The sequence below is a fragment of the Salmo salar genome, chromosome 22, assembly GCF_965601325.2.
Source record: "Salmo salar chromosome 22, fSalSal1, whole genome shotgun sequence".
Taxonomy (NCBI): Eukaryota; Metazoa; Chordata; class Actinopteri; order Salmoniformes; family Salmonidae; genus Salmo; species Salmo salar.
Window position 1 is genome coordinate 4568674 of NC_138312.1, and position 15102 is coordinate 4583775.

Below are 15102 nucleotides of genomic sequence, written 5' to 3' on the forward strand. Positions count from 1 at the left end.
AAAGCTGCTAGTTTGGTGCATAAGGCACGGCATTCGCCCTACGGAGCGTGTCGTGGAAATGATGTCACCTGAGGCAGCTCTCCATACTCGTCCTGAGGTGCGTGCTGGTTGTCTGGTGAAGACTGTGCCTGCGCCCAGAAACAGGCCCCCTGCATGTCTTCCCAGCCCTGCACGTCCTGTGCCTACGCCCAGAACCAGGCCTCCTGCATGTCTTCCTATCCTGGTCAAGCCCGTGCCTCCTCCACGGACCAGTCCTCCAATGGGTCTCCCCATCCTGGTTCGTCCCGTGTCTCCTCCAAGGACCAGTCCTCCGGTGGATCCCTCCACCCTGGTCTCTCCTGTGCTGCCTCCTCAGACCAGGCCTCCAGCGGGTCTCCCCAGCCTGTTGAGTCCAGGGCCTGCGCCCAGAGCCAGGCCTCCTTCATGTCTCCCCAGCCTGGTGAATCCTGAGCCGGATCTGCCGGAGTGGCCCGCCTGCCCGGGTCAGCCGGAGTGGCCCGCCTGCCCTCCGGCCCAGCCGGAGTGGCCCGTCTGCCCGGATCAGCCATCGCCACCCGTCTGCCCGGCGCAGCGATCGCCGCCCGCCAGCCGGGCGCAGCAAGGGACACCCGCCAGCCGGACGCAGCGATCGCCGCCCGCCAGCCGGGCGCAGCCATCGCCGCCCGCCAGCCGGGGCGCAGCAAGGGTCGCCCGCCAGCCGGGCGAAGCCAGGGTCGCCCACCAGACCTTCGGCGCGGCCAGGTGCGCCACCTAAGAGGGCGATGCCAAGGGTGAGGCAGAGGCTACGTCCCGCACCTGAGCCGCCACCGTAAGAGGGCCCACCCAGACCCTCCCCTTCAGTGTCAGGTTTTGCGGCCGGAGTCCGCACCTTGGGGGGGGGGGGGGGTGGTACTGTAACGCCCTGGCCATAGAAAGGGGTTTTTGTTCTTTATTTTGGTTAGGCCAGGGTGTTACGTTGGGTGGGCATTCTATGTTCTGTTTCTATGTGTTTATTTCTTTGTTTTGGGCCGTGTGTGGCTCCCAAATCAGGCACAGCTGAAGTTCATTGCTGTTGATTGGGAGTCACACATAAGTGCATGTTTTTCCGTTGGGGTTTTGTGGGTAATTGTTTCTGTTTAGTATGTTTCACCTGATAGGACTGTGTTGGCTGTCAGTTCCTTGTTTTGTTTGAATAGTGTTACGGCAATAATTAAATATGTTGAACACTAACTCCGCTGCATTTTGGTCTTCTTCCGACGACAGCCCTTACAATGACACAAGTAATTTTTCTAACAATTGTTTACAGACAGATTATTTCACTTATAATTCACTGTATCACAATTCTAGTGGGTCAGAAGTTAACATACACTAAGTTGACTGTGCCTTTTAAACAGCTTGGAAAACTCCAGAAAATGATGTCATGGCTTTAGACGCTTCTGATAGGCTAATTGACATCATTTGAGATATTGGAGGTGTACCTGTGGATGTATTTTAAGGCCAACCTTCAAACTCAGTGCCTCTTTGATTGACATTGTGGGAAAATCAAAAAGATTCTGCCAAAACGTCAGAAACAAAATGTAGACCAGCCGTCATACCGCTAAGGAAGGAGACGCTTTCTGTCTCCTTGAGATGAACGTACTTTGGTGCGAAAAGTGCAAATCAATCCCAGAACAGCAGCAAAGGACCTTGTGAAGATGCTGGAGGAAACAGGTACAAAAGTATCTCTATTCACAGTAAAATGAGTCCTATATCAACATAACCTGAAAGGCCGCTCTACAAGGAAGAAGCTACTGCTCCAAAACCGCCATAAAAAGCCAGACTACGGTTTGCAACTGCACATGTGGATGAAGATCGTACTTTTTGGAGAAATGTCTTCTGGTCTGATGAAAAAAAAATAGAACTGTTTGGCCATAATGACCATAGTTATGTTTGGAGGAAAAAGGGGGAGCCTTGCAAGCCGAAGAACACCATCCCAACCGTGAAGCACGGAGGTGGCAGCATCATGTTGTGGGGGTGATTTGCTGCAGGAGGGACTGGTGCACTACACAAAATAGATGGCATCATGAGGGAGGAAAGTATGTGGATGTATTGAAGCAACATCTCAAGACAACAGTCAGGATGTAACGGTCGTCGTAAGGAGTGGACCAAAATGCAGCGGGTATATTTATCATCTTCTTATTTATTGAAGGAAAAACACTTAAACAAAACAAACGACGAAAACAGTCCAATAAAGTGCACAGACTATACTGGAAACAACCACCCACAAACACAAGTGAAAACGAACACACATAAATATGGCCTCCAATTAGAGACAACAACAACCAGCTGCCTCTAATTGGAGGTCATTGACAAAACTAACATAGAAATAGAAAAGCTAGATAAACACATAGAAATAGATAACCTAGAACATAAACCAAAAACCCCGAAACACACAAAACAAACACCCCCTGCCACGCCCTGACCAAACTACAATAACAAATAATCCCTTTTACTGGTCAGGACGTGACACAGGAAGTTAAAGCTTGGTCGCAAATGGGTCTTCCAAATGGACAATGACCCCAAGCTTACTTCCAAAGTTGTGGCAAAATGGCCTAAGGACAACAAAGTCAAGGTATTGGAGTGGCCATCACAAATCCCTGACCTCAATCCTATAGAAAATGTGTGGGCTGAACTGAAAAAGTGTGTGCAAGCAAGGAGGCCTACAAACCTGACTCAGTTACACCAGCTCTGTCAGGAGGAATGGGCCAAAATTCACACAACTTATTGTGGGAAGCTTGTGGAAGGCTAACTGAGACGTTTGCCCCAAGTTAAACAATTTAAAGACAATGCTACCAAATACTAATTGAGTGTATGTTTTCCTCTGACCCAATGGGAATGTGATGAAAGAAATTAAAGCTGAAATCAAAAATTCTCTACTATTATTCTGACATTTCATATTCTTAAAATAAATTGGTGATCCTAACGGACCTAAGACAGGGGATTTTTACGAGGATTAAATCTCAGGAATTGTGAAAAACTGAGTTTTTGGCTAAGGTGTATGTAAACTTCCGACTTCAACTGTATGTTATTGGGCTATTTTTTAGCACTTTTCTGGGTTGCTTGATTGTTTTTATTGCTTTACTGGGAAGCTTATCGGGAGTAGACAGTGCAGGGTGAGCTGCACACAGTGGACTTCCTACTGGGGCACACCGCCTCTGTGCTAACAGTATAACTTTGGTTCATAGGCACATAATTACTGGATCAGTAGCTGTAGGATCGACAGGGACATTTAGGGGAGTTAGAGGGACATAAATTAGGTTACTTGCATTGTGACTGCCAACGCCCCTGGGATAATGTACATTTGCTGCAGCATTACGATAAGTCAGCAACACAATGGTAGAGATTATCTTAGCTGTGGTCATTGTATCAACGCAGCCTTGAAAGGCGTGGACAGGAGTCAAGATGATTTTGATGGACTCCGTCATTCCTGTAGAGTATCTTCTGTTTCCAGAAGGTGTAAAAGTTATCTAAGTTATTCCAACAGAGCTACAGTAGTCTTTTAGCCAGATGTGTTATGCCAGTAGCCTGCTTAATCTTTCACACCTGCGGCCCAATGATGGTACTGGACCTGAAATAATTGGACACTTTTTGGAATCTTTCAAAGCTAGAATCAATTCTTTGAAATTAACATAGTCGCCCACCTCATGTAGCCTGGCCTATATGTTTTGATAAGGTTTTATCACAACTAAAGTGTCCAAATAACTTATTAAAATAAAGCACATTAATCCGCTTTACAACGGGTGTAGAGCCTAACTGGCATACATAGGCGGCGCACCGGTTTGGGGAAGATAATTTTCACCATAAAAATGCGCATTTATAATAAAAGCAATACATGCATAATCACATTTGTGGTCACTTTTGAGAATGTTTTTTTCTTGCTAATGGAACATTCGTGCTAAAAGCCTACTGCCATGTGCACATTGCTGCGCATATAATATGAAGAAATAGCCTAATAGTTTATCATAACATTTTAAGCTACACGTTCTCACAGGTTTTTGATTAGCTAGTGGTTGTATGAATTTGGGCGCTATCGCATCCCACAACTCTCCCAGACTATGTTTGGGAATATTTATTTATTGCACAGAATAGGTAAACTTTTGTGCTGTGGGGAAAGTAGATTCACATAGGCTAGTGCTTTTGCTGTTCAGTAGGCCTACTCATCTTGTTGGCTGATGAAAAATAAATGTGGATAGTTCTTCTAATATCTTTAAATATGGTCCTCGGAATTGGATAAGGACACACACAGTTGCGTCCCCGATGTGTCTTCACTTGTAGCCTGTTAGAAAGACCCGATCATGTGACGGAGAGCCATGTGAGTGAGAGGTGCTTCGGTACAAAGTTGGGAGGAGGGAATTAAAATGATCATATTCAGGCCAAGGGCACAACGGCCACAGACCGCAAAATACATGTTTTTTTGGGGGGGGGGCATTACGGCCACACAAAGGGGATGCCACCGGGAAATTTGAGGCATTATCAAGTGCTTGTCAAATTGTGAATGAGAGACTGATGAAATGCGTACAGCCTGCACAAACAAAGCAGAGCTCATGCCTTTCATGTGACTTTTTTCAAATCATCATTAGTCACATCATGCAGCCTTATAATGTATTAATAATCAAAACATACAGTGCATTCAGAAAGTATTCAGACCCCTTGACTTTATCCACATTTTGTTACAGCCTTATTCTAAAATTAATTCCCAAAATCTTTTTCTCATCAATCTACACACAATACCCATAATAACAAAGCAAAAAGTATTCAGACACTTTACTCAGTACTTTGTTGAAGCAGCTTTTGGCAGCGATTACATCCTTGAGTCTTCTTAGGTATGACTCTATAGGCTTGGCACACCTGTATTTGGGGAGTTTCTCCCATTTCGTCTCTGCAGATGGGGAGCGTCGCTGCACAGCTATTTTCAGGTCTCTTCAGAGATGTGCGATCGGGTTCAAGTCTGGGCTCTGGATGGGCCACTCAAGTACATTCAGAGACTTGGCCCAAAGCCACTCCTACATTGTCTTGGCCGTGTGCTTAGAGTCGGTGTCCTGTTGGAAGGTGAACCTTCTGAGGTCCTGAGCACTCTGGAGCAGGTTTTCATCACGGATCTCTCTGTACTTTGCTCCGTTCATCTTTCCCTCGATCCTGACTAGTTTTCCAGTCCTTGCCGCTGAAAAACATCCCCACAGCATGATGCTGCCACCACCATGCTTCACCGTAGGGATGATGCTGCCACCACCATGCTTCACCGTAGGGATGATGCCAGGTTTCCTCCAGACGTGACGCTTGGCATTCAGGCCAAAGAGTTTAATCTTGGTTTCATCAGACCAGAGAATCTTGTTTCTTATGTGCGTTTTGGCAAACTCCAAGCAGTCTGTCATGTGCCTTTTACTGAGGAGTGGCTTCCATCTGGCTATTCTACCATAAAGGCCTGATTGGTGGAGTGCTGCAGAGATGGTTGTCCTTCTGGAAGTTTCTCCCATCTCCACAGAGGAACTCTGGAGCTCTGTCAGAGTGACCATCGGATTCTTGGTCACGTCCCTGACCAAGGCCCTTCTCCCCCGATTGCTCAGATTGGTCTGGGGGCCAGCTCTAGGATTTATTAATTTTAAAAAATTTAACCTTTGTTTAACTAGGCAAGTCAGTTAAGAACACATTTTTACAAGGACGGCCTACCCCGGCCAAACCCGGACGACGCTGGGCCAATTGTGTGCCGCCCTATGGGACTCCAAATCACGGCCGGATGTGATGCAGCCTGGATCAGGAAAAGTCATGGTGGTTCCAAACTGCTTCTATTTAAGAATGATGGAGGCCACTGTGTTCTTGGGGACCTTCAATGCTGCAGACATTTTTTGGTACTCTTTCAAAGATCTGTGCCTCGGCACCATCCTGTCTCGGAGCTCTACAGACAATTCCTTCGACCTTATGGCTTGGTTTTTGCTCTGACATGGACTGTCAACTGTGGGACCTTATATAGACAGGTGTGAGCCTTTCCAAATCATGTCCAATCAATTGAATTTACCACAGGTGGACTCCCAAGTTGTAGAAACATCTCAAGGATGCTAAATGGAAACAGGATGCACCTGAGCTCAGTTTCGAGTCTCATAGCAAAGGGTCTGAATACTTATGTAAAGAAGGTATTTCTTTTTTTATATATTTGCTAAAATGTCAACCTGTTTTTGCTTTGTCATTATATGGTATTGTGTGTAGATTGAGGGGGGAGACCATTTCATCCATCTTAGAATAAGGCTTTAATGTGACAAAATGTGTAAAAAGTCAAGGGGTCTGAATACTTTCCGAATGCTCTGTATAGCCCAACATTTGTATCACAACTAGTTACATGAATAACTCCATCAGAAGCTTGGACACACCTACTCATTCAAGGGTTTTTATTTTTACTATTTTCTACATTGTAGAATAATAGTGAAGACATCAAAACTATGAAATAAAACATATGGAATCATGTAGTAACCAAAATAGTGTTAAACAAATCAAAATATATTTTAGATTCTTCAAAGTAGCCAACCTTTGCCTTGGTGACAGCTTTGCACACTCTTGCCATTTTCTCAACCAGCTTCACCTGGAATGCTTTTCCAACCGTCTTGAAGGAGTTTCCACATATGCTGAGCACTTGTTGGCTGCTTTTCCTTCACTCTGCAGTCCAACTCATCCCAAACCATCTCAATTGGGTTGAGGTCGGGTGATTGTGGAGGCCAGGTCATCTGATGCAGCACTCCATCACTCTCCAGCTTGGTCAAATAGCCCTTACACTGCCTGGTGGTGTGTTGGGTCATTATCCAGTTGAAAAACAAATGAGCGCAAACCAGATGGGATGATCATCCATTCACCTACTCTGCATCTTATAAAGACATGGCGGTTGGAACCAGAAATTTCAAATTTGGACACATCAGACCAAAGGACAGATTTCCATCGGTCTAATGTCCATTGTTCGTGTTTCTTGGCCCAAGCAAGTCCTTTAGTAGTGGTTTCTTTGCAGCAATTTGACCATGAAGGCCTGATTCACGCAGTCTCCTCTGAACAGTTGATGTTACTTGAACTCTGAAACATTTACTTGGGCTGCAATTTCTGAGGCTGGTAACTCTAATGACCTTATCCTCTGCAGCAGAGGTAACTCTGGGTCTTCCTTTCCTGTGGCGGTTCTCATGGGAGTCAGTTTCATCATAGTGCTTGATGAGCTGTTCTTTACATAATATGGACTTGGTCTATTTGGTCTTACCAAATAGGGCCATCTTCTGTATACCACCCATACCTTGTCACAACACAACTGCTTGGCTCAAACGCATTGGGAATATTCCAAATTCCAATTAAATTTTAACAAGGCACACCTGTTAATTTAAATGCATTAGTGGTGACTACCTCATGAAGCTGGTTGAGAGAATGCCAAGAGTGTGCAAAGCTGTCAAGGCAAAGGGTGGCTACTTTGAAGAATCTCAAATATAAAATATATTTGGATTTGTTTAACACTTTGTTTTTGGTTACTACATGATTCCATATGAGTAATTTCATAGTTTTGATGTCTTCACTATTATTTTACAATGTAGAAAATAGTGAAAATAAAGAGAACCCTAGGAATGAGTAGGTGTGTCCAAACTTTTGACTTGTATTGTAGGAGTACCTGTTTCTTTGTTAACCACTCAACACAGAATAGACGCATGTGCGCACTCCCTCAAATCGTTTGGAGAAAATATCCTTTATATTTTATTCAGCTTTGTTCAATTGTGTTCTTCACACTATAAAATAATATCAAATAATGCTACGGAATTCTAAGAAAATCTTGTCTTCTAAATTAACGTGTGTTGCCCACAGCCATATTGCATAGCCAGGTCAGTTCCTAACATAAGGACAACAGAGTATGCTATTCTGTTCTTCTGAAATAGACTACATTTTCTTCGTATCATATTTCTTTAGACCTGTCTAAAATAAATAATGGAATTATTGTGATGGTGTAGGCTATGCTTGAAGGTGATGCTAACTGTGTCTATGTTAATTAACGCACTTAGCGCACTTCGCTCCATAGCGCACTTCGCTTCATCACAGGTGACAGGTTTAATGCTCATCCACTGTATCCTGTATCAGAAGGTCAGCTGGTCCTCGCTAAAGTCCTGTAGATCACTTCGTTACTCCCTTTTTGTTTACAAAGCTGCTGAAAAAGCTTCCTACCTACCTCGCTTCACTGTTAAAATAAAACAATATGGGACACCAAACCCGTTCACAGGGATGGTTAACTCTCGAGGTTCCACTAGTCCGTATCGATCTAGGTAGATCCGCTTACAGTTTTAATGCCCCCCCGTTCTTGGAATAGCCTGCAGAACTCCTTACATCTTGATTCCCAGGTGCCGCCAGGGCAGTTTAAGACCCTAGTATTACATGTCTTGAGTGGGAGTTGTTTGGATTGAATGAAAATATTTTTATGGTTGTTATGTTGAAAGTTCTAACATGTAAGTTTTCAATGTACAGTTGAAGTCAGAAGTTTACATACACCTTAGCCAAATACATTTAAACTCAGTTTTTCACAATTCCTGACATTTAATCCTAGTAAAAAATCCCTGTCTTAGGTCAGTTAGGATCACCACTTTATTTTAAGAGTGTGAAATTTATTTCAGCTTTTATTTCTTTCATCACATTCCCAGTGGGTCAGAAGTTTACATACATACACTCAATTAGTATTTGGTAGCATTGCCTTTAAATTGGGTCAAACATTTCAGTTAGCCTTCCACAAGCTTCCCACAATAAGTTGGGTGAATTTTGGCCCATTCCTCATGGCAGAACTGGTGTAACTCAGTCAGGTTTGTAGGCCTCCTTGCTCGCACACATTTTTTCAGTTCTGCCACAAATTTTCTATAGCATTGAGGTCAAGGCTTTGTGATGGTAACTCCAATAACTTGACTTCATTGTCCTTAAGCCATTTTTCCAAAACTTTGGAAGTATGCTTGGGGTCATTGTCCATTTGGAAGACCCATTTGCGACCAAGCTTTAACTTCCTGACTGATGTCTTGAGATGTTGCTTCAATATATCCGTATAATTTGCCTACTTCATGATGCCATCTATTTTGTGAAGTGCACCAGTCCATCCTGCAGCAAAGCACCCCCACAACATGATGCTGCCCCCCCCCGTGCTTCACGGTTGGGATGGTGTTATTCGGCTTGCAATCATCCCCCCTTTTTCCTCCAAACATAACAATGGTCATTATGGCCAAACAGTTCTATTTTTGTTTCGTCAGACCAGAGGACATTTCTCCAAAAAGTACGATCTTCGTCCACATGTGCAGTTGCAAACCGTAGTCTGGCTTTTTATGGCAGTTATGGAGCAGTGGCTTCTTCCTTGCTGAGCGGCCTTTCAGGTCGATATGGGACTCGTTTTACTGTGGATAGAGATACTTTTGTACCTGTTTCCTCCAGCATCTTCTGGGATTGATTTGCACTTTTCGCACCAAAGTACGTTCATCTCTAGGAGACAGAACGTGTCTCCTTCCTGAGCGGTATGACGGCTACGTGGTCCCATGGTGTTTATACTTGTGTATTATTGTTTGTACAGATGAATGTGGTACCTTCAGGCATTTGGAAATTGCTCCCAAGGATGAACCAGACTTGTGGAGGTCTACAATTTTTTCTGAGGTCTTGGCTGATTTCTTTTGATTTTTCCCATGACATCAAGGAAAGAGGCACTGAGTTTGAAGGTAGGCCTTGAAATACAGGTACACCTCCAATTGACTCAAATTATGTCAATTAGCCTATCAGAAGCGTCTAAAGCCATGACGTCATTTTCTGGAATTTTCCAAGCTGTTTAAAAGGCACAGTCAACTTAGTGTATGTAAACTTCTGACCCACTGGAATTGTGATACAGTGAATTATAAGTGAAATAATTTGTCTGTAAACAATTGTTAGAAAAATGACTTGTGTCATGCACAAAGTAGATGTCCTAACCGAATTGCCAAAACTATAGTTTGTTAACAATACATTTGTGGTGTGGTTGAAAACTTGTTTTAATGACTCCAACCTAAATGTATGTAAACTTCCAACTTCAACTGCATGTGCACTACAGTTCAAAAGTTTGAGGTCATTTAGAAATGTCCTTGTTTTTGAAAGAAAAGCTATTTTTTTGTCCATTTAAACTAACATGAAATTGATCAGACGTACAGTGTAGACATTTAGTGTTGTAAATGACTATTGTAGCTCGAATCGGCAGATTTTTTAAAATGGAGTATCTACATAGGTGTACAGAGGCCCATTATCAGCAACCATCACTGCAATGGCACGTTGTGTTAGCTAATCCAAGTTTTTATAATTTTAAAAGGCTAATTGACCATTAGAAAACCCTTTTGCAATTATGACAGCACAGCTGAAAACTGTAGTGCTTATTAAAGAAGCATTAAAACTGGCCTTCTTTAGACTAGCTGAGAAATGAAGGCTAGCTGAGTATCGATTACAGGCTCAAAATGACCAGAAACAAAGACATTTCATCTGAAACTCGTCAGTCTATTCTTGTTCTGAGAAATGAAGTCTATTCCATGTGAGAAATTTCCAAGAAACTGAAGATCTTGTACAACGCTGTGTTCAACTCCCTTCACAGAACAGCGCAAACTGGCTCTAGCCAGAATAGAAAGACGAGTGGGAGGCCCCGGTGCACCAGTGAGCAAGAGGACAAGCACATTAGAGTGTTTGAGAAACAGACTCCTCACAAGTCCTCAACTCGCAGCTTCATTAAATAGTACCCGTAAAATACCAGTGTCAACGTCAACAGTGATGAGGCGACTCCGGGATGCTGGCCTTCTAGGCAGAGTTGCAAAGAAAAAGCCACATCTCAGACTGGCCAATAAAAATAAAAGATTAAGTTGGGCAAAAGAACACAGACACTGGACAGAGGAAATCTGCTTACACTCTAATGTACTTGTCCTCTTGCTCAGTTGTGCACCGTGGCCTCCCACTCCTCTTTCTATTCTGGTTAGAGCCAGTTTACGCTGTTCTGTGAAGGGAGTAGTCCACAGCGTTGAACGAGATCTTCAGTTTCTTGGCAATTTCTCGCATGGAATATTCTTCTTTCCTCAGAACAAGAATAGACTGTCCAGTTTTTCAGATGAAAGTCTTTTTCTGGCCATTTTGAGCCTGTAATCGAACCCACAAATGATGATGCTCCAGATACTCAGCTAGTCTAAAGAAGGCCAGTTTTATTGCTTCTTTAATCAGCATTAATCAACAGTTTTCAGCTGTGCTAACATTATTGCAAAAGGGTTTTCTAGTGATCAATTAGCCTTTTAAAATGATCAACTTGGATTAGCTAACACAACGTGCCATTGGAACACAGGAGTGATGGTTGCTGATTATGGGCCTCTGTACACCTATGTAGATATTCCATAAAAAAAATCAGACGTTTCCAGCTACAATAGTCATTTACAACATGTACAATGTCTGCACTATTTCTGATCAATTTGATGTTATTTTAATGGACAAAGTGACCCCAAACTTTTGAACAGTTACGTATTTTTTTTGTGATTATTTTATATTGCTGTGCTGGTCTCAATGGGTTTCCCCTGACTAAAAAGTAGAATTAATGTTTTTTTTTTAAGTTAGAAGTATGTACGTTAATAAATCCCTGCAAACTCCAACTACCGAACATAGATTTTTTTTAGGAAGTTCTGGCTTGCAATGCGGCTTTGTTAACATTGGTACCATGGATTACATTCATTCTTGTGGACAATGCAAATCATGCTTACTCCTGGCTCTGCCAAAGTAATATATTGTGCATGCTGTCACTATTTGGACCTTCTAGTGTTTTGGTACCATTGCCCTACGGTATATACAGCAGTTCTAGCTCAAACTAATGTGGCCCTACGTGTTGTGTTGCAGGAGTCCAGGGGATTGTGGAGGCCTACCGCATGGCCCTACCTCAGGTGAAGCTCTACGGTCCCACCAACTTCTCCCCCATCATCAACCACGTAGCAGGCATCGCATCAGGGGCGACACAGCAGAACAACGCATCGGTGAGTCTAGACCACTTTAGAATCCTGCATCGGATTTCGACCCACAAAAAATGAAAACGTACTTTCAACCCGCAGGTCGGCTCGCGGTTAAGAACAATTATCGCATGTCGGAAACGTTTTAAATAAAGGTAAAAAATTGAACCCATGAGCTTGTTGCATTGTGTTGAGAATTCCATCCTGTGAGCGGTGTGGCAGACATATATGCTACCAGCCATGCACGTAGTGTGTTGTCAAGTATTTGTGTGGAGCTGAATCTTTTATGTTTCATCCCCCCCACGTGAGAATACGTTGCCAAGTCTACTTTCCCTGGCTAGCCTAGCTCACACGAAAATGGCTAACGTCAACGCAGAAATAAAAAAGGTGATGATGATAGCCTACACCCCTCAAACTCAACTCCAGACCTCGAAGACAATTACACTGCATTTTTTAATTGTTTCCTTCTAATGAGGGATTGATTTAGACCTGGGACAACAGGTGGGTGCAATTATTTATCAGGTAGAAAAGAAAACCAGCAGGCACCCGGACCTCGTAGGGTAAGAGGGGGGTTATCTACAAGTCTCTGCTAGGTAAAGCCCCGCCTTATCTCAGTTCACTGGTCACCATAGCAGCACCCACTCGTAGCGCGCGCTCCAGCAGGTATATCTCACTGGTCACCCCTAAAGCCAATTCCTCCTTTGGTCATCTTTCCTTCCAGTTCTCTGCTGCCAATGACTGGAATGAACTGCAAAAATCTCTGAAGCTGGAGACTTGTATCTCCCTCACTAGCTTTAAGCACCAGCTGTCAGAGCAGCTCACAGATCACTGCACCTGTACATAGCCCATCTGTAAACAGCCCATCTATCTACCTACCTCATCCCCATACTGTATTTATTTATTTATCTTGCTCCTTTGCAACCCCAGTATCTCTACTTGCACATTCATCTTCTGCACATCTACCATTCCAGTGTTAATTGCTATATTGTAATTACTTCACCACCATAGCCTATTTATTGCCTTAACTTACCTCATTTGCACTCACTGTATATAGACTTTTTGTTTTCTTTTGTTCTACTGTATTATTGACTGTATGTTTTGTTGATTAAATGTGTAACTCTGTGTTGTTGTATGTGTCGAATTGCTATGATTTATCTTGGCCAGGTCGCAGTTGTAAATGAGAACTTGTTCTCAACTAGCCTACCTGGTTAAATAAAGGTAAAAAAAAAAAATGAGTTGAATACCCTTGGTATACACCATCATGGAAACAAGTGCTGGGCAAGTGCAATCCCTGGTTTGGTTTGGAAAGATTTTGGAGTACTTGGGGACAAGGACAACCCGGAAGATGGATAAACAGCTTGCAGAAAGTGCAAGTTGGTAGGCTATTTGTTTACGATAGGCTAATTCAGTTCATTATCAGTTCATTATAGTGGCTTGCGAAAGTATTCATCCCCCTTGGCATTTTTCCTATTTTACAACTTGGAATTAAAATTGATTTTTGGGAGGTTTGTAGCCTTTTTATTTACACAACATGCCTACCACTTTGAAGATGCAAAATATTTTTTAGTGTGAAACAAACAAGAAATAAGACAACCTGAGCATGCATAACTATTCATCCCCCCCAAAATCAATACTTTGTAGAACCACCTTTTGCAGCAATTACAGCTGCAAGTCTCTTGGGGTATGTCTCTATAAGCTTGGCACATCTAGCCACTGGGATCTGGGCTTTGACTAGGCCATTCCAAGAGATTTAAATGTTTTCCCTTAAACCACTCGAGTGTTGCTTTAGCAGTATGCTTAGGATCATTGTCCTGCTGGAAGGTGAACCTCCATCCCAATCTCAAATCTCTGGAAGACTGAAACAGGTTTCCCTCAAGTATTTCCCTGTATTTAGCGCCATCCATCATTCCTTCAATTCTGACCAGTTTCCCAGTCCCTTCCGATGAAAAACATCCCCACAGCATGATGCTGCCACCCGTGCTTTACTGTGGGGATGATGTTCTTGGGGTGCGAGAGGTATTGGGTTTGCACCATACATAGTGTTTTCCTTAATGCCAAAAAGCTCAATTTTAGTCTCATCTGACCAGAGTACCTTCTTCCAAATGTTTGGGCAGTCTCCCACATGCCTTTTGGCGAACACCAAACGTGTTTGCTTATTTTTTTCTTTAAGCAATGGCTTTTTCTGGCCACTCTTCTGTAAAGCCCAGCTCTGTGGAGTGTATGGCTTAAGGTGGTCCTATGGACAGATACTCCAATCTCCGCTGTGGAGCTTTGCAGCTCCTTCAGGGTTATCTTTGGTCTCTTTGTTGCCTCGCTGATTAAGGCCCTCCTTGCAAAGTTTTGGTGGGTGGCCCTATCTTTGCAGGTTTGTTCTGGTGCCATATTCTTTCAATTTTTTAATAATGGATTTAATGGTGCTCTGTGGGATGTTCAAAGTTTCTGATATTTTTTTATAACCCAACCCTGATCTGTACTTGTCTACAACTTTGTCCCTGACCTGTTTGGAGAGCTCCTTGGTCTTCATGGTACCGCTTGCTTGGTGGTGCCCCTTGCTTAGTGGTGTTGCAGACTCTGGGGCCTTTCAGAACAGGTGTGTATATGTGTATATATATATATATATATATATATATATATATATCTGGGGCCTTTCAGAACAGGTGTGTATATGTGTATATATATATATATATATATATATATATATATATATATATATATATATATATATATATATATATCTGGGGCCTTTCAGAACAGGTGTGTATATATATATATATATATATATATATATATATATATATATATATATATATATATATATCTGGGGCCTTTCAGAACAGGTGTGTATATGTGTATATATATATATATATATATATATATATATATATATATCTGGGGCCTTTCAGAACAGGTGTGTATATATATATATATATATATATATATATATATATATATATATATATATATATATATATATATATACTGAGATCACACAGGTGGACTTTATTTAACAAATTATGTGACTTCTGAAGGTAATTGGTTGCACCAGATCTTATTGAGGGGTTTCATAGCAAAGGGTGTGAATACATATGCACTCACCACTTTTCTGTTTTTTATTTTGGGG